Here is a 21,378-nt window from a genome sequence, read left to right as displayed (position 1 = left end):
GAGTCTCAGAGGTAGCGGTGGCAGCAGCGGCAACCGGAGCAGTGGTGCAGCCCAGGCGGCCGGGGAGCTTTCAGCCTCAGCAGCCTCCACTCCAGTCCCAGCCAGGGTGGCGCAGCACAGACAATACCTAGACCGGGAGCCGGAACGGCCGGGTAAGTGCTACGTGCAGGCTGAAGCCTTCTGCCCGCCTTCCCGCGCAGCCCCGCTTCAGTCCAGTCATCCAGAGGAGGGCAAACATGGCTGAGGAGGTCCTTGTCTTGGAAACTCAGTACTCTTCATGGATCATGCCTTAGAGCTTTTCTGGTGAAGAACTGGGGGAGTAGGGCAGTGGGGGAGGGGGTGCTGAGGACAGGTAGGCAGACAGGCCTGGCTAGCCTGGACTATGCCTTGGGCTTTCCTGGGAATCAGAAATGGGCCAGCGTGTGCTGCCTCAAGAGTATTGCCACCGTACAGTACTCTGAAGTGTGTATTTGTAGGCCAAGAGCTCAGCAGCTTTGTTGTAGCAGATTTCCTGGAACAGCTGGGTTATGTGGGTATAGCTCAACACCCTAGAGGCCCTGTCGCTGCCCCTCCACACCCCTGCACATCTCTTGCTTCTCATGCTGTGCAGATGAAACACATGAGCTAGTCTGATCCCGACAAGGACTGCTTTGGCACAGATTGTAGGATCCACACAATCGGCTCTCCTTTAGGGAAGATCACAGTTGGGCCTGGGGGCTGATCCCTTCCCATCAAAACCAGGGCCTGGCTGCCCTAACCAGCTGCTCCATTAGTTCTCTTGGGACTCCCTGGTACATCTGGCTCCTGCAGGCAGGAGGGTTGACCTTGGGCTCTCACCGGGTTTTTTGTTAGAGCTACAACTCAAGCTAGTCCTTGGGTTAGAGCTGGAAGGTTGCTTTGTCTCTCCACCGCAGACCCCCACCCCTCACCCCTGCCACCCGCCTTGTCTTTCCTCCTCTCAGAAGGCACTGACAGCATTTTTTCTATCGTCACCTATTTAAAATTAGCTGTATGCATGGTCCTGGGGCGGGGTGGGGTGGGGTGGGATGGGTGGTGCTCCATGCCAGATCCAAAGGAGGCACACATTGTAGTAGAGAACACGCTGTCTGGGTGTATGTGAGAGAGGCAGCCAAACCCTCCAATTTAGCAGTTACTTAAAATACCCAGCCACGATCATTGAGTACTGTAGATATGTCTGACACAAGTGATGGCTCTGCTGCAGGACTTTACCCAAGCTCTCGGCAAGGAGCACCCCAGGTGGGCCTCAGTCCTGATATACAGATGCTTCACTGACTCCGCAGAGCTGGCCTTGGTTTAGTCAGACTTGCTTTGACTCTGCCAACCTGCTTCTGCAGTGTTGGGCATGGGCAAGGAGGTAGGCACCAAGCTATTGTACTCCCTATCAAAGTTCATGATGCCAGCAAAGTACCCACTCACGCTTGTCCAAATCATCTTTTCTATCAGGCCCCAATGGCATGTCATAGTCTAGCTGACACTTTTCTTGCCTGTCTCTTGCAAATCATCATGTCCTTTACTTTCCGGTAACTCTTCCTGAACTCCCCACATCTCTTCAGTATTTGAGTACTTTCAGGCTTAAGGTATAATAGGAGGCCAATTAATATTTAGTTTCCCTGCCTCTTCTTTGTCTCCTCAATATTATGGATGGGCAGTTTCTTTCAGAATCCTTTGGAGGGGTAGATTAAAGCTGTGATCTCATCCATAACCCACTCAAAACCTAGCACTGCCAAGTTGTTAAATAATGCTTCAGAAGAATTTTATGTTTTTGAAGGTTTATGGAGAAAACTTTACCTCTCCAACTTGTACTTATGGTGTTTCATATTAAAGTGACTAGAGAAATGCTTCTTAAGACTCAGACACTAAGTTTTCCTAATGAGGATGGAAAAAGGCTCCCTGGTGATGCCATTGGGTAGGTATTAGACAGCAAACATCAAGGTTGATAGTTCAGCCCCATCAGTCTCTCTATGGGAAAAAGATGAGGCTATCTGTCCCCATAGAGATTTTCAGCCTCAGAAACACTATATAGGGTCTCTATAGCTCAATGGCTGTGGGTTCTTTGGGTTATGATGATGGAAAAGGGGAATGGAATACACCTACAAAAATTAAATAAATCATGATGCAATTCATAGCAATAAACTCATGATATGGGCTTCTCAGACCCCAAACTATACATACTTTTGATTTGCTAATTTAATATCTCAGAGACCAACTGACCTGGACAAAAATGAGAGACCTGTCATTCTCTGAAACTTCCAGATAATAGAGGCATTTGGCTAGGCAAGGGGTTTAATGGTCTAAGCAAAAGGGGTCCACATTAAGAATGAGAGAGTTGTGACTGGCAGGCAAACTGAGGTGACTGAATTGATTCTGGTAAGATTATATAACTTAGATAAGAAGGAGGCTGGGGCACAATGGTGAAGGTTCATACATAGCAGGTGAAGAATAGTGATCTGGTCCTATTGGGGAAGGGGCATGTACTGAAGAGTGAGAAATTGGGGGATTTTTGTGTGTAAAGATGCTATGACAAAAATTGGTTTTAGAACAGAAGGTTCGCGGGGAGGAGATGAGCTAGTCAGGGTGCAGTATAGCATCAATGAAACATACAACTTTCCTCTAGTTCTTTAATGCTTCCTCCCATTATCATGATCCCAATTCTACCTTACAAATCCGGCTAGACCAGAGCATGTACACGGGTACAGATAAGAGCTGGAAACACAGGGAATCCAGGACAGATAAACCCCTCAGGACCAATATTGAGAGTAGCTATACCATGAGGGGAAGGGGAAAGTGAGGGGGAAAAGGAGGGACCCATCACAATGATCTACATATAAACCCGTTCCTGGGGGATGGGCAACAGGAAAGTGGGTAATGGGAGACATCGGTCGGTGTAAGACATGAAAAAATAATAATAGTTTATAAATTAACAAAGGTTCTTGAGGGAGGAAGGGTGAGGGAGAGAGGGGGGGGAATGAGAAGCTGATACCAAGGGCTCAGTAGAAAGAAAATGCTTTGAGAACGATGATGGCAGCAAATGTACAAATGTGCTTGACACAGTGGATGGATGGATTGTGTTAAGAGAGGTACAAGCCCCCAATAAAATAATTTTTTAAAATTGGTTTTAGAAAAAGATTGAGAGCAAGCCACAAGTCAGATAAGGTGCTACCTCTGGATTTGACAGCAGAGCTATTGCCAAAGGGAAGTTGCACTATGTCCCCCTCCCTTTGGAATTGTGTATATGGGAGAAAAGGCTCACCTGAACCTGAACACCAACATGGTGGGGGCTGGAAGAATCCGTTGTTTCTGCTTAACTACTTCGCAGCTGAATAAGCCTTTAAACTTACTTCTGTGGAGTTGATTACGAGTCATAGTGAGCTTACAGTACAAAGTAGAACTACTCCATAGTGTTTCTAAGGCTAAATTTCTACGGTAGCAGACTGCCACATCTTTCTCATGCAGAGTGGTGGATGGGTTTCAACTGCTGATCTTTGTTGATGGCTGAGTGTTTTTACCACAGTCGTACCAAGGTTCCTGGATAGGCCTTTGGGAAACCAATTTTGACTCTTGTGCTAACAGATGGACAACCTGGGCCCTGGAAAACAATGGGTTTGCTTAAGGTTACACAATTATTTAGGTATAAGCCATACTTCCTATACAGTGGCGCTTTCCACTGTAGCCTACTGTCTCTGGTGGTCTCCATTCAACATGAATCTCATTAATCACCCTTTACACCCCTCACTCACTCCCCAAGATTAAAGGGGAGCTGGGTTAGCATGGAAGTATCACCTTGGTCTAGGTCTTAGCCTGCAGGCTATCTACGGTGAAAGTTTGAGAAGTAGGAGGGGGGCTTGTTAAAAGTAGTTGGCAGTCTAATGATTTCCTCTTAATCTAATGGAAGTGTTAAAAATTCTTCAAGGGGTGTTACGTTTACACTGTCAGAAAATATGTGTGGGTCATAGCCCTGTTCTGTAGGTTCAGAGGAATAAAGGAATAAGAGGAATAGTAGTGACAATTGGCAATTACAGGTTTGCTTGAACTAAAGAGGAAAAAGAGGATTTGTAGCCCCCTCACTAATGAGTAGGCTATGAGGGAGCTTCAAACAGTTCATAGAAAAATGGAAGTAAAACATAATGAATTTTTCCATGAACTTTTTGGAATCCCTTTGTTTGTGGTGCTAGAAGAGGAAAGCCCAACATCATTCCATCAAATTCCTCTGCTTCAAATCCTTTCCAGGCAGATAAACTAGAATGTAAAGGTAAAGCTCCCAGAAGAGACTTCTCCTTTTACCATTTCTGAGTCACCAGTCTCGCTGCCAGCGAGTTCTTTCTCAGAGCAAATCTGAGGCTCTTCATGCTCAGTTAGACCCAGGTGTTGGATGGGATAGGCTTGAGAACAACTAGTCACCATTGATTGCTCTTCTGTTGGATGACTCTTTGGATATTCAGAGGTACAAAAGGGAGGGTTACTCCCTCCCCTTATCAACTTCTGTTCTGCAAATTCAGTAATCACAGATAATTTCATTTCCTCTGTGTGTATATTTGTGCATGTGTAAGTATACCACCAACAAGGTAGGAAGAAAAAGCAGAACTGCTGCATAGGTGCTGTTGGCAGCTGGAGAGTGTACAGTACCCCCCCTACCTTCCATTAGGGAATTAGGAGACAATATGGACAATAGAGGAAATGACTAAAAGGGGCCATAGAAAGCAAGGCATACTGAGATTGCAGAGGCCTTTGTGATCCTTTGATCTACATTCACTTTTTGCAGAACCTTCATTGATTTCATAATCTATAGGTGATTATTTCCCCCCCTCTTGGACTTCCAAGCCGATGGTCACCCCACTTCCTCAGACAGCATTCTTGAGACTTCCCTCACTATCTGTTCAACCATACTTGCTGGAAGCTGTAGCTCTTTTCTGGGGAGAGGGGACTGATCCAGGCCAATTTTATACTCCTTCTCTGGACATATAAGAGATATTCACAGAAAAAAAATCATACATTTAAAAAAAGTAAAAATAATGGAAGTGGGCAGACAGTAGGAACATTTAATCTGGTGCCACAGTGCATCTCCGTCTTGTAGTGATGGGTTGGAACCTATTGGACACCCAGGCATCATATTATAGCCTGGGATGCAAAATCAATTAGACAATTAAGTGCCTGATATACTTCCTAACTTATCAACCACTAGAATACTGAGCCTAGTATTATCCTCCCAGCCTCTCAGGGCTACCTCGGGGCAAGTGGATTCCCTTATCCGATCAATATCCCAGTTCTAGATGGAGAAACTGAGGCCAACAATAGGGTAGAGGTTGACTAAAGTTTACACAGGGTGGTGGCAGTGGCCCAGAATGGCCAATTCTTTGCTCCCAACTCGAGTCCTTTCTCTAAGTCTGTTCTCCGGATCCCCTTCCCAAGTTTTAGCTTTACCTGTCTACTCCAATAGGGTGAGATGAATAGAAAGAATAGGTATAAAAGTCATGAATCCCCTTGATTTTATTGGCTCAGCTGTACGTGGGCTTTTTTTCAGCTCTCCTGTCACATCTGCTTTCCTGGGATTAGATCTTCTATCGTTCATCATCTGGATTGTGGTAAAGCAAGGAGTGGCTTCTATCTCTGATCTCACTCTTGCGGAGCTAGTGTTTACACTCTCCCTGAAAGCCTTATTATGCAGGCATGGTACAGAGGTACACACCTTTGATACATTTCTTTCTAAGGCAGTGTTTCTTAACCTTCCTAATGCTGTGACCCTTTAGTACAGTTCCTCATGTTGTGACCCCCCAACCATAAAATTATTTTCGTTGCTCCTTCAGAACTGTAATTTTGCTAAAGTTATGAATTGGGCGACCCCTGTGAAAGGTTTGTTCGATCCCCAAAGGACTTGTGACCCACCGGTTGCAAACAACTGCCCTAAGGGGACTTGGTAAGCCTATAGGATGGATGGCATAAGGCTCAGTTATTCAGGTTCATGAAATTATATAATTATACAAGAGCTTCCCAAGAAACCTGAGAAGCTGAAAATATTGGTGGGCATTAGATGTCCCATGGGTCAAAAAATGGTAAGGAGCTGGAGCTGGCATTCTAGTTCTGAGCTGCCAAACACCAACTTCATTTGAATTCAGTAGCACCGACATCTTTTGAGCTCCTGTTATGTGACTCTAAGATGAAAGAAAGTCCTTTGCTAGAGACTAATGGGCAGACTAGGTCTGCCAGAGTGAATTACCAAAGCTGAGCATATGAACAACTTAAATGAAGTGCTAGTGGTGCTAGTGCAAAGGAGTATAGGAAGATGAAAGAAAACCCAATATAAGGTCTGTGTTGCTTCTGGAGTTGGTGGGATGCCCCCTGAAGAGGATGTGCCCCTTAGCAGGAAGACTTCAAAATAGAAGTGCAGCTTCAGGTGTAGCTTGAGTGGGTATCTGTCAGCAGCCTATACAACTCCATAGGAAAATCACTCCTTTAGACCCCGAAGATATAGTTTTGAGATTTAGAAATGGGTAATTCAAGTTCCAGATCATCTAAGAGGTCATTGTTTTTAAACAATTGCTCAAATTCTGCATCTTTGTCTGCATCCTCTTGTCATGTTTCTATTTGAATCTTTTTTTTCAGGCTATTCAAATGTATCCTCAAAGGAAAAAGGGATTTGTTCCACCGTTTGGAGTGTGATAATAAGAGGTTGCTGAGGAGAGCAACCACAAGCTGCGTTAGCTGTCCCTGGAATCTGAAGATAGTAGATTTTCTGGATTGTGCTGGATGGGGCCAATATAATTGCAGCAAGTGAAGGCTGAAAATGCTGCAGAGAGGGTTCAGCTAGGCTGAGACAGGTGGTATGGCAAAGAGAGGTGATTGCTTTTATAGGTGATGGAAATCTGTGTAGTCCTTGCTCTCAATCTTCATTTGATTTGTGTTGTGAGGGAGAAAAGAGACCATAAATCTTGAATGTAATGAAGAGACACACATTTATTAAATTTCAAACAGGACAAAGACAAGAAAAAGACAAAGACAATGTATCAGGATGAGGGAAACCACAGCCATGAGGACATGATGGCATCTAAGAATTTACAGAAAGCCGGCTGTTTAAGTAGGACATAGGAGGACAAAGGAAACTATCATAAAAGTATGATTGATGGTAGAGCAATGCTTTGTAATTGCAAGGACTATAGAAATGGGAATCGGTCCATGATTGGGACATGAACATTGTATTAGAAAAGAATGGTCCAGGGCTTTCAGACTCCTGCTACCTTAGGAGTAGGGTACTAGAGAAACAAATTTTTGTTGTTGTTGGAGAGTGGGTGTTTATTTTACCTCTGCCTCATAGTGTTTTTCTTCTTTGGCTAGTCAAATGTTAGATATGGCCATTCAGTTTACTGGGTTGTTTTCTGGAAAGAATATGGGAAGTTAAAGTTTTGATTATTTTCTTTGGTTGTTGTCTTTGGTTCGTTATTTGTGTTCGAGATGGCAAAAATGAATGTGATTAAAGTATATCTTGAGCTTAGGGGGTGAAATCGCCCCTAGAATTTCTTAGAGACCGTGCTGTTTAGTGAAGACAACTGACAGTAGTTCAAAATGGCTGACAAATGGCCCCACCTTGGCTGGATGCAGTCAGAGGCTTAAGGCTATATTTTGTATAATGGAATAGTTTCGATGATAATTAAGATAAAATAGATAAGGATTGGACTTGACTGTTTTAAGATTGAGTTAGGATCTTGCTCTACTAGGTTTATACTGTTTTCTTCTGCCTATAGTTATTGATATAGAGATTTATAGAAATGATTATTGTGAAGTATAAATAATTTTTAAACTCACTTTTTCAGCCATCAATTTGAATCTTTGAATGGGCTAGGACACTCCTGTAAAAAAGACTCTGAAAAGATAAATCCTACCCAGTACTTTGTAATAATCAGGACATTTGCATTAGAAGAGACTTTCTTAGGGGCTGTTTGCAGAATGAAGGAAAAAGGAACTCTTGGGTTTTTTGAATTTTGAACTAGTGGTTTGTGCCTAAGGCTGGAAAAATTTTGAGCCATGAAGGAGTTCTGTCTAGGACTGAATGTTAAAGGGAACCTGTGGGCAGACTGAAATGCTTGCTAGGTGACCACCTGGATCCACTTGTTGAGTGGAAGTGGGGGAAACACAGCAATAAAGAGACAGGTTGAGTCTGACCACTGACACCCATGGACCTGATTCATAGAGGCTTGAGAAGATGAGAATGGTTGACTGGTCTGAAGTTCATGACCTAGCACAAGATGGCTAGGGTTGTTGAGAATTTGTGATGGGGGCCCATGGTCTAAACGTGAAGCGACTAATGGGCACCCTGGTGAGGCTAAGTAAGGCAGCCCACATTGAGTTGACCAGAATCCGACCAGATGAAGAGAAGATTTTTGAGCCTGTGAATTGGTGACTTTATGGCCTGTCCTGATTTGACTTTGCTTAAGGATACAAACTCACAAGGTTCCAACTGGACAGAAGATTCTTCACTTCAAAGAATATGATTTTCTCCTCAGAGCATTGGGCTGATGTAAGTGGGCAGTATAGAAATTGGATACCCAAAAGGGGGTGAAGGGGTGGGGACCAAAGAATGGATTCAGGGATTTCACTATAAACTATAGCCTTCTGCAAACTTAGTGTTCTAGACTTAAACGCTATAATACATTCCTCTTCTCTGATCACGGATTGTCTGAAAAATCATTTGATCACACTCAGGTGGGAGCCCTTCTTCTATATGAGCTAGTTAATATCTTCCTTAGATGTTGTTAGGTGCTATTGAGTCAGTTCTGACCCAGTAACATGCACTTCAGAATGAAACATTGCACAGTTCTGCACCATCCTCACAATTGTTCCTATGCCTAAGCCCATTGTTGCAGCCACTGTGTCCATCCATCTCATTGAGGGCCTTCTTCTTGTTCACTGTCCCTCTACTTTACTAGGCATGATGTTCTTCTCCAGGGACTGGTCTCCTCTGACAATGTGTCCAAAGTATGTAAGACAAAACCTTGCCATCCTTGCCTCTGGTCATACTACTTCCAAGACAAGCAGTTTGTAGCAGCCCATGATACTTTCAATATTCGTCACCAGCACAATTCAAATACATCAGTTCTTCTTCAGTCTTACTTACTCAATGTCTAAATTTCACATATATATGGGGCAACTGAAAATACCATGGCTTGGGTCAAGTGTGCCTTAGTCCTCAAAGTAAAAATCTTGCTTTTCAACACTCTTAAGGAGGATTTGTGCAGCAGAGTTACCCAATGCAATGCTTCTTTTGACCTCTTCCTACATCTGTGAACATTGATTGTGGGTCCCAGCAAGACAAAATCCTTGACAAATTTAACCTTTTCTCCATTTATCATGATGTGACCCATTGGTCCAGTAGTGAGGATTTGGCCTTTTTCACATTGAGTCCTAATCCATACTGATGGTTGCAATTTTTGATCTTCAGAAGCAAGTGCTTCAAGTCCTCCTTACTGTCAACAAGCAAGATTGTGTCATTTGCATATTGCAGGTTGTCAATAAGCCGTCCTCCGATCCTGATGTAGCATTCCTCGTATAATACAGATGATTTGCTCAGCATACAGATTGAATAAATATGGTGAGAGGATACAACCTTGTCGTACACTTTTCCTTATTTGAAACCATGCAGTATTCACTTTTTCTGTCTACATAATTGTCTCGTGATCCATGTACAACTCCTGCATGAGCACAATGAAGTGTTCTGCAGTTCCCGTTCTTCTCAAGGCTATCCAGAGTTTGTTTTGATCCACACAGTGGACTGCCTTGGCCAAGGAGCTGTCTTCTAAACTTCATGGAATAGATGAGTAAGTACTTCCGGTGATTTACCAGCTTTTTGAAACATTTCAATTGATGATCCATCAATTCCTAGAACCTTGCTTTTGGCTAATGCTTTGATCTTTTCTTTCATTCTTTCTTTCTTGCCTTTTTAATGATCTTTTGCTTTCTTCATGAATGATATTCTTGAGGTCCTCCCATAGCTTATCAGGTCCTTTGTGTTCAGAGCAGCAAATCTGTTCTTGAATTGTTCTCAAAAATCAACTGGGATAGTCTATAGGTCTTATTTTGACTCTCATGAATTTGTTTGAATTGTTGTCAGCTTTATCTTGAATTTACACATGAGCAATTGATGGTCTATTTCACAGTCAGCCCCTGGTCTGGTTTTAGCTGCTGATATTGAGCTTCTCCAGTGTCTCTGCCCACAGATGTAGTCCATTTGATTTCTGTGTATTCCATCTGGAGAAGTCTGTGTGATGTGTATAGCTACCTTTTGTATTGTTGAAGAAAATTATTTGCTATGAACATGTCCCTGGTTTTGCAAAATTCATGAGATCTCCAGCTTTATTTCTATCACCAAGTTCATATTTTCCAACTGCTGATCTTTCCTCTTTGCTTATAACTTTTGCATTGTAATCATGAATAATTATTAATGCATCATGATGCATGTTTGGTCAATTTCCAACTGAAGTTGTTTGGTAGACTTTTTCAATTTCTTCATCATGAGCTTCTGTGGTTGGCACATAAATTTGAATAATAGTTATATTATCCCAAATAATAATAACTTTTAAATTAAAATATAAATAAATAAATAAAATGGGGGAAAAGGTTTATTGATAGGATTTCCTTCAAGGCGGATAGATATAATTCTATCACAGACAACATTGTATTCCATGATTGATTCTGCATTGTTAATTTTGACAATGAATGACATGCCATTCTAGTTTGTGTTATTCCTAGCATAGTAAACCATATGATTTCCTCATTCAAAATGGCCAATACCAATTAGGTTAGACAGGGTTCTCTAGAGAAACAAAACCAGAATGCTAATAATTTTATATATATTTATATAGATAGATATATAACATAAGAAAGAAACAGTTAATTAATCTATAAAGCAGTACAAATAGTTCAGTGCAACTCACTTCCATGAGACAGCTAATACACTGGCAGTCCTTCAAGTCTTGAGGGCCGCCAGGTAGTCCTCTGTAGAGCAATTCAGGCTATCTGGCCACAGGCAGCAAAAGGCAAGTCAGGTCACCAACAGTCAGCCAGATGACAGGGTCCGACAGTCCCCAGCTCAAAAGATGTAAGTTCCAATAGTATGGCGAAACACGTCTTGAAGGAATCTCAAATTACAGTGACACAGTCCATGGGTTAGGTGCCCCACAGGTAGTGTAGCTTGCAAATTGAGGCACAGAACAAGCAAGGCAGCCACACACTGGTCTGATGATCGAAGAGCAAGAGACAAGAAAGGTAAGGCTTGCCAAGCCATTTATCTCTCTGCCCTTCAATTAATCCCACATGTGTTTATTGGATATGTTGGCACAATAAACCTACCTATCACACCAATCCATTTCAGTTCATGAATGTCTGGGATATCCATCTTTATGAGTTCTGGTTTATTTTTTCCCACTCCCAATGTTCCTAGAATCCTACTTCGCACATTCCAAGTTGTAATCATTAGCAGATTTTTGTAGCTGTTTCTCCTTACCTTGAGTTGACTTCACTCAGAGAACTAAGTTCCTCTTCAGTCACATTTTGAGTGCCGTTTGACTTGAGGGGCCCATTCTCTGGCACTATCTTTTATTTTTTATAATCAGTTTATTGGGGACTCATACAACTCATCACAATCAATATATCCATCCATTGTGTCAAGAACATTTGTACATTTGTTGCCATCATCATTTTCAAAACATTTTCTTTCTACTTGAGCCCTTGGTATCAGCTCATTTCCCCCCTCCCCTCACACCCTCCCTCCCTCATGAACCCTTGATAATTTATAAATTATTATATTTTTCATGTCTTATACTGATCAAAGACTCCCTTCACCCACTTTTCTGTTGTTCATCCCCCTGGGAGTGGGTTATATGTAGATCATTGTGATCGGTTCCCCCTTTCTGCTCCCATCTTCCCCTTACCCTCCTGGTATTGCTAATCTCAATATCGGTTCTGAGGTGTTTTTTTTTGTCCTTGCTTCCCTGTGTTTCTAGCTCTTATCTGTACCAGTGTACATGCTCTGGTCCAGCCGGATTTACAAGGTAGAATTGGGTCATTATAGTGGGAGTGGGGTGGTGGTGGAGAGGAAGCATTAAAGAACTAGAGGAAGGTTGTATCTTTCAACAGTGCTATACTGTCCCCTGATTGGCTCATCTCTTCCTTATGACCCTTCTGTAAAGGGATGTCCAATTGGTTACAGATGGGCCTTGGGTCTCCACACTGCACTCCCCCTCATTCACAATATGATTTTTTGTTCTGGGTCTTTGATGCCTGATAGCCAATCCCATCGACACCTCTTGATCACACAGGCTGGTGTCTCTGGCACTATCTTTGATGATATTCTGCTACTATCTGACAATGATTCAAAGTTATGCATAAGGTTTCCACCAGCACCTTCCTCCAAAGTGGGAAGCCGTTTCCTTCTTCATTGTCTGTTCTTAGCCTGGAAACTGCTGAAACCTGTTCACGTTGCATATCCCTGCTGGCATTTGATATACTAGTTAGCTTCCATCATCACAGCAATTCACAAGCCACCACAGTATGACAAACTGAAAGACAGTAGTGGTTCTTTAGATGGCCACTTATTCTTTTATTTTTTAAGTGCTGCAAAAAATTAATAATGTATACTTCACTTATGAAGTGGATTATTTCAGGAGGCTTATGAGGTCTAGGGGTATGACATTGGATTTTATAGGGGTCGGGTAGCAGTACCCCATTGGCTGGTTTCATCCCCTATCCTTCTTTCCCATTGGCCCTTACTCTTACCTTATTGCAGCATGTTTGGTTTATTAGTCCTTATTGCAGCATAATGTTTGGTTTTATAATCCAAGGCTTGTGCACCTCATTATCATGTGGGTCCGTATTAGTCAATAGGTTATATAGATAAGAGCTCTGGAATGGAAAATGTCAGACAATTTGGGATGGGTCATCAAAATCTCTAGTTGTCCTTGAATGGATCAGGTGAGATAATATGGGGATGAGTCTTCTGCACATGACCAGTGGAATGGACACGGTGAGATAATTCAGGATCTGAAATTCAGACCTCACATGTCATTCAGGCCTCTAGCTGGCCCTGACATTCACCCCTGAAAAGAACAGGACTTTGAATTTATTCAGGGTATTGGGCAATGACCTATCTGGTTATTTCCAACTTAAATGGGACCTGTAGATGTATACATTTTTTCCAGAATCCACTCTCTTCACTGGCCCTAACACTGTGAGCTGCCTAGTCCACTGTCTGGAGTGAGATAGGACTGTACCCATTTATCATCTTCATTCTTAAATGGAACTGTTGCAATCTGGAAGAGTCAAACTTGGTCAACAGGTGAAAGATAACATGGGCTGTACAATAGATGGCAGATAGCCTGATATTGGCTTCAGGAAGTGTTATTGGCATCAGGAAGGGAGGCAGCAAGAGTTTTGAACAGATATGCTACCAATAGTGGTTCAGTTCCCAAAAATTGAAGCAGAACTTTTATTGCCATCTTGGTTTTTTTCTGACACACATAGGAAAAAGGGTTTTCCTACACCATGGAGCCTTCAAACTGGGACTTTAATTAAGGCTTGTTTGCACACTTTAAAAGCCTTTTCTTGGGCCTTGCCTCATGCTAGCTTTTAATTCTCCCGTTTAAAAAAACCTCATAAAGGTTTTTTGATGCACCCAACATTTGTCTTCCAGTAACCTGCTATTCCCAGAAGCTACATGCTGGGTTTAGGAATGAAGTTTACTTGTGTCCCTAGTCTCAAAACAGCTCTCTCTAAAAGGAGGTATGAGACTTGGGAAAAACTAGAAATAAACCCTTCCCAGATGCACGGCAAATGAGGTGAGAAATCTTTTTGATGGGGACTCATAGAAGCGAACTACATGGAAATAAGAGGAGGTTAAGAAACCACTAAAGGATTTAAGTATGAAATAATTAGCCCCAGGTCCAGCAGAAAGTAGATGGACTTACTGACAACATCTCCACATGCCCAAGACTCCTTAAGTTTGATGTCAACAGTGCTGCCAGAGAGAGCATGTAAGCCAGGATTCTGGCAAATGATGGATTCAGTAGTCCCCATGATTTGCTTAGGGCACTTGTGGACCAGGTTTCGCCAAGTCTTGCACCGAAAATAGGTGCAAGGAGGCTTCCCTCCTGCCCCCATGACTCTTGGTAGACCTCTTCTGCAACACATACATGACATGCCCTGGATATCCATAGCCATAGCTAGTAAATTGGGGCCCAAATCATAGGGACTGTGCTGGCCACTCTGCCTCAGGGTCTGGGGACCAAATTGGCCAGAGTTGCAGCCCTAAGAATTTTAGCGTTTTCATGTTCTCTTTCCTTCCTCTAAGGCCCAGTTGTACACTGAGAAGGCCACAGTGAGGAGCTTATTTGGGTGGCTTTTCAGTCCCAAAGCTTTAATTTAGAGCTTCCTAAGGATACCAGGGGGCAGTTACTTAATAAAGTGATTGTTTAAAACAGTCTTTGTTTAAAACAGTCTTCCCCTCGATTTATTCTGAATCAAAGTTGGTAAACTTCTAAGTGACTCCTGAAGGGGGTACGGCTTTCCTCTTTTCCCTTAAGAGACATCCATCAATTTAGAATAATTCATTGGTTTAATCTGAATGTCTTCCATCTTTTCAATAAGGCACATCTGCATATAATCTCAAGCTGCTCTTTTAGCTGCCTCAGTTTGCTTCTTGGTAGTTCTACGGTGGATCTTGTTCAGAAATTGCAGCATGCCTCATCTTTTCCCTGTGAAGCTACAGGTGATCTTGAACTACTGACTATAGCAGTCCACTTCTAGACTCAATAAGCTCCTAGGTGTCCCTGCTGATGTTTTAAAGAGACAAGACCCTAGCATTAGATAGAATTCTGCAGTGTTCAGGGTTAATAGTTTTTGACCCACACTTGAATAGATTAAATTATGGTAAACACTTTACAAGTAGTTATTTACATACAGAGGGCACTTTTAAAATACTCACAATAGTCTCACATAAATAATTGAAAGGAACATAATCACATAATCTATTTAGTAGCTAAATTATATTTTGAGATCAGCTGCAATTCATGAGCCACGTCACATTTAAAAGTTCTAGAAATCTTTATTCTGTTTGATGGGCTCCAAGTTCAGAATATTAGTCCTTTTGATAAGTCCAATGTAAGTATTTTTGTAGAAAAGTTTTGCTTAAATGTCTTATCGGACCTGTAACACAAACACTTATCTGTAGATACAAGACCTTATCCGGCCATGGCTAATCAATAGTAATATATATAAATATACATATTGTTTGAAAGAATAAAGTGGGGAAAATTTACAAACTGTTGCAAAACTAAGGTGAACTAAAAGTTGGAAAGAATGTTAGACAAAAAGAAAGAGCTTAAAATATAAAGTTTCAGATATAACACTGAACTTAAGTACCAGACCTGTCATTGTTCTCAGTTAGGAATATTTGGAGTGATCTATCCTTTCTCAGCTTTACTTCTACTGGCTAAATTTACTTAATCTGATAATTAACATTTACTAGAACTGATCGTGTTATAAACCAGTTATATTATACGGTTTTAAGTTCCTCTTACTTAAGGACTGATTTTATTGCTATTTAGTACTACATATTATCACTCCTGTAACATTGTATGGTGTTTTCATCTAGTAGCCTAGAGTGTACCAAATTCTTTCACGTGGGTTCTCACACCAAAATGTTATATTTTACTAATTGAATATGGCACACATTTTAAATCAAGGAAGGTATGCATTTATTTGAAAAAGCATCAAGTTAAAAGGTATCTTAATTCAACTTTTAGGTAAATGGATAGATTTGAAAGAAACAAGTTAGCAATCAAAATAATTAAAAAGTATATTGAGTTAAAAATGATAATCACAAGATATAAATATCTACCAAATCAATCAGACAAAACAATAAGAGCAAAGCTTAAGATGCTTGAACAATCTCCTTGGCTATCTTAATGATCCTATGGATAGAATAGTCTTAGATGGCCCTGAAGGTCAGATTATCCAAACACTATATCTTTTCTACAACAATATAAAAAGTCATGTGAAAAATAATTCTAGGAGCGTTGGCATGAGGAGCAAAGCAAACATAGTACGCAGTTAGGCTACCCTAAACCTATAAGAAGTAGGTTTAGGTTACGTGATGTTCCATTAAATTTTGACTTGTCAATAATGATCTGAGAAATATTGGAACATCTACACCCCACCCACCCCCGACACACACACTTTTTTAAGATCAGGTAGTTTTGTAAATCAAATCTACTACTGGATTTGAGACTAAAGAATGTATTCTATTTTGAGACTGGTAATCAAAACAATTGTTCTTCTCCCCTCCAATGGCAAAAATCCAATTCTTTGTTAATAATATTTAGTACTAATACTCTCCCCTCAAAAACTTCCATTAATTAACCTTTGAGTCAGAAGATTAAAGTTTTAGATTATATCAAATAAATTGATCATTAATGAGTTCTTCAAACTTTGTCCTTACATATTATTATCTTATTTATCTCTTATAATATACTTTTAAAATTAGGAAAAATAAAAGGAATTAAAATATACACAGTATTTAGCAGACTTGAATATAGGTATCTTTCAAAAATATGAACTTCTATTATCAGCAAACTGCTTGAAATATTCTAAATTATTTGTGAACCACATGATACTACTAAAATAAAATTTAATTACTTTTAATTTTTTTTCTTATTTCTTCTAGATTTAGCATCCTTAGATTCTTAAAATGCCTACATTTCTACTTAACAAAATCCTGGTCATTAAGTTGATTCTGACTTAGCAACCTCTTAGGATAGACCAGAAACTTCTTTGCAGAGTATTTGTGATTGTAATAGGCAACTGAAGTCAACTGGCTGATCTTTTTGCCCTTGGCCATTCTTGTTCAAACTACCATGTTTCGGTCAGCAGCTTGACTTACTGTGCCACCCAGTCATTTCAACTGAGAATCAGCTAGAGCAAACACTCATCATTTGAATATCTGCATCAGCTTGGGCTGAACAATTCAGATAAACTTTTTTCCTCTAAAATCCCTTCTTTGGAGAAATATCATTCTATATGTAAATCACTTGTAGATGTCTAGATTCTAAGGTTAATATATACAAACTAAAACCTGTTAAAATGAATCATTTCATTTATTCTTCATAATTTAATTTTTAAAAATTTCATTTATAAGCACACATTTGTCATACAATCAACAAATTCACAAGCATATACATGTAATAAAATAAAAAACTGTGCTCTTAAAAAAGAAAAAAATACACATATATTTTTTAAATGATATTACCATCCAGAGGTAAGAATTATATAAATATAATTACAAAGGTCTTGTCATATAAAAAAAATAGGTTTCTCAGTGGTGCACTCTTTTTAAAAGGACTGTCATATTAAGAACAAATAAAACCATAGAAGAAGAAAGAACCTGGACTGGAAACTATCTAAAGTCAGAAAGTATTTACATAACGGGGCTGATTTTAGTCTATGGAGGAAAACACTTGTGGCATCCTGGTGGTTGCTATTATGTTCACTGCAAAGATAAACTGAGGCCAGGCCCAAGAGAAGGAAAAGGAGAAGTTTATTCTGCGCTTCTGGGCGAGACTCACAGGCTCCAGCACTGAGCCAGTGAAGTCCGCTGCCGGGGAGAGAGGGGAGAGCAGAGAAAGAGAAACAGGAGCCCTAAACTCACAGGAGAGCTTCATGGGCCCCTAGTGGGGGCCTGAGAAGTCTGGCCTATCTGTGGTGGAGAGCAAGTTTTTAAGCTAGTCAGGAGGGTTAACAAGAAAGGGAGGGGGTAGAAACTGCAGGTGGGTAAACAAGGAGGGAGGGGATAGAAGTTGCAGCTGCAGGGGCTTAAGCTGTCTCCATCCATGAAATTCCAAGGTAGGGTGGTGCCTTGATCCTTCTGCCTTCTGCCGAGGAGACAGCTCATTGTCCTAAGGAGGGCCCTTTTGAAGCTAGCCGTCTTGGTCCTATAAGGGCAGGTCAGGCTGTTCCTAATGTCCCCCGATCAGTACCTGACCCAACAGTTGCCATCTCGGGAAAAGAGACAAAGCTACTTAATTTTTTTAAAAGAAATTAAACAGGCTCCACTCATATAGCTTGGCTACATCGAAGGGTACAGTCAACTCAATCCATTTTAATGCACTCAAATCAAATATTATTTTCTCCATTTCACACACATGCAACATTCTCAATGCAAGGAAAAAGGACAGAAACAGTCTTCACATTCAGAACAAGTTAAAGGAAACTGCCACTTGTTTTTAAGACAGGGAAACACTGAAGAAATCCAGTTTCACAGACAAAGAAAATAGTTCTATCCTAACTAGACCTTCCGCTCTATCCCAACCAGACCTTACAGTTAGAGGAATAGTTCAAATTGTAGATAAAGCTAAAATTAAGAGAAGACAATTTTCTAATAACAATCCTCTAGCCCTCGGGACATGGCCAGATTTTATTGCTGGGACAAAGAAAATGCAGAATTTCAAGGTAATCTTTGCCTGGGTTAAACTCCGGTTCATGATGAAGAATGGTGCTTCCCCCCCCCCCCCCCCCCCCCCCCCCCACCCCCCCCCCCCCCCCCCCCCCCCCGGGTCTAGCACCCATCTCATTCTCTAGCCAGCCTGGCCAGCCTCGATATCTCCTATTTCATACATGGGACAGGAGATGATACAAAAGAAAACTTCTTGTAAAAGAAAGAAAGAAAAAGAAACTTCAAATTGTTTAGGGACAAGCTAGGGTTTTTTTCAATTCTTCAGTAGCCTTGCTATATCTAAAACAAGAAGACATGAAAGTGGGTTAATTCTGTGGCCTCTGGCATCCCAGGTCAGAGAACCTAATACAAAATGGAGCTACTTTGGTGGGGTCCCCTTTCAGAGATCTATGGCTTTACCAGGAAGGGTCTCACCACCTTCCTAGGTGGAGCCTCCATAGCCCACGGTGAAAAATACTGAGTGGAAATCAACCTTTTCATCGTGCCCTCCATCCACTCTCTATACCTTTTGTCCTTTAAGCAAGGTTAGGCCAACAATAAGATGTAAACACAGCCTCTTGAAAGTTTTATAACCCTCAATTCTGAGATTTCTAACCTTGACATTTGTTTGTTTGCCTCTTAAAGGTTTACCCCTAATTGGAGTCTTGTGTCCCCAAACCTTCTGCTATTGTGCCCTAGGATACAGTAATTCATATTTTAAATAATAGCTTTTTAAGATTCAGGGACACAATTGCAAAATTCACAGAAGAGAGTAGCAGGCCTTTTTATGTCTCCTGTAGAGCAAGCCTATGAAGCCTGAAGGAGATAAGACGAGACAAAAGAAAGCAGGAGACATGCCCTAAAAGTCCAGAGCCAACAAACAGAAAAGGTTGAATATTCCTTGTGGAGGGTTGGTATGCGCTGATTGCAGTGCAACAAGGGCTTCCCCCATATGACTTGCCTTTGTGTCTCTGAATCTACTCTCCTCTACTAGGTGAGGGGCACAGGCCATCAGTGACCAACTGTTTCACAACCTCTGGACTCATCCTTCCTGTCTATTCTTCAAACCACAAGTAGGTGGACTCAAAAGATTATTTTTAATGAGTGATTATCCTGTATAGCTACTGCATGACTAAATCAGTCATTCAGCTACCTCATGAAGATGGAGAAAGTGCTGCTAGTCTTCAACCCGAAGAGAAAAAAACCTCCCAGACCCAGAAAAGCAGAGCTAGACCTGAAAATCCAAAAGAGGACAAAGAGACACTCCCCCAAACAAATAAATATGGAAAGTCCAAGAACTCCTGGCGTGACTTACTTCTGTTGGAGGACAATAACCAACCCCTAAATGTTATGTATGGAAAATCCATGTTGCTAGGCTTTTCTTCCTCAGAGAAAAGCTAGAAAGTTTCTCCCCAGTGGTTTGCCATCACAATAGAGCCACGCACACAAAGGACATTAAGATAAGACAGTAAGCAGAGCAAAGATTTAATAAAATATGCTTCAATCATGAAGCCACATGATTTGAGGCTGACCTGGCCACTTGTTTTCAAGATAAGCCCTTAAGACCCAGATGTTCTTCTTTCCAATAACCAGACACTACCAGATTTCTTCACCATAGTTTACGATATAGCATATATATCTTCAATGATCATCTTATCAGAGTAAGTATCAAGCTAGAGCCACATTATAAGACTCATTGTCCTCAGATTAGGGCTTACACCTTAAGATGCCAGCTCAAAATCCATTCATATATTTATGGTTTGTGTATCTATGGTCTAATTCAAAGGTGACATTAGTTTCCTGAGAAAAAAGTATTATAAATGACTTCCATGGGATGTTTGATAATTCTAATAATATAGGATCGTTAATCTAACCAATAGTATACATTTAAAATGCTAATGATAAAAGGAAAAATATGTATATATGTATATAATTAAATTCTAATAGGTTAAAATATGTAGAAAGGTTCACTTATGCAAATTAGTGAAACTTAAGTGACCAAACACTAATTAAGAAAACAATTAGGGTTAGATGACATGAGACAAGAATTTTAATAACCTTCACTCACTAGATCAAATTTATTGGGCTGCAGAAACTAAGACAAATAATAAGCAAAGAATATAACAAAACTCACTGCCATTGAGTCATTTCCAACTCATAGCAACCCTATAAGATGGGGTAGAACTGCCCTTGTGGGTTTCTGAAACTGGATCTCTACAGGCATAGAAAGCCTCATCTTCCGACCATGGAGCAACTAGTGATTTCAAACTATTGGCCTTGTGGTTAGCAGCCCAATGTGTAACCTACAACACCAATTATTGGACAACCTTGGTAGCAATATAGATTTAAATAAAAACTAATCATTTCCAAGTCCACAATCTTGGGATATCCATTGCCTGCTTATGCCCACACTAAGATGTTACAGCTTTAAGTCCACAGAAGTGTTTCAGTTTCTTAAATCTACAATGAATGTGTTTAAGGTAAATTCTATTCATTTTAATATAGTTTCAGTTGAGTCTTTCTGATGTGACCTTCCAGGAAGCCTGGATCACTAACGGTAGAAAAGACATTCAGGTAAAAACACATGATTAGGAACATAAGACAGGGCAGATTCTCTCACTGGGGAACTACCAACAAGTATGTTAAGTATTTCTTTCTTTCTTTTTGTTTTTTGATGGTTGGTTTGCTTTACTAATTGTTCTCTAGTTTCCCCATCAATAGAAGTCTTCTTCTAAGAGAAAGATATGATGAGAGGAGCCCCCATATGTTCTCCTCTCCTCTCATCATAAATGTCTGGGAAATTCACTGATCAGCACTATGGGACTGTGTATTAAATTATGGTGGCTCAAATGAAGGCTGAGCATGATAGTGGAACAAGAGGAAAGTAAAAG

The 21,378-nt window shown here is 40.8% G+C and overlaps 1 protein-coding gene across 1 annotated transcript in view; it reads left to right on the top strand.

Moving 5' to 3' along the window:
• The window catches only part of AMER1 (APC membrane recruitment protein 1), a 33,309-nt gene continuing 11,931 nt past the window's right edge, over nt 1-21,378 (top strand). Inside the window, exons 1-2 of the mRNA XM_004718121.3 lie at nt 1-152; nt 19,482-19,560. The gene's annotated coding sequence lies outside the window, so the exon portion shown is untranslated. The remainder of the gene's footprint in view (nt 153-19,481; nt 19,561-21,378) is intronic.

This window comes from Echinops telfairi, unplaced genomic scaffold (assembly GCF_000313985.2).
Source record: "Echinops telfairi isolate 266 unplaced genomic scaffold, ASM31398v2 ScPeMD7_7423;HRSCAF=8461, whole genome shotgun sequence".
In the NCBI taxonomy this organism is placed as follows: Eukaryota; Metazoa; Chordata; class Mammalia; order Afrosoricida; family Tenrecidae; genus Echinops; species Echinops telfairi.
This window is presented reverse-complemented; position numbering and strand designations above follow the sequence as displayed.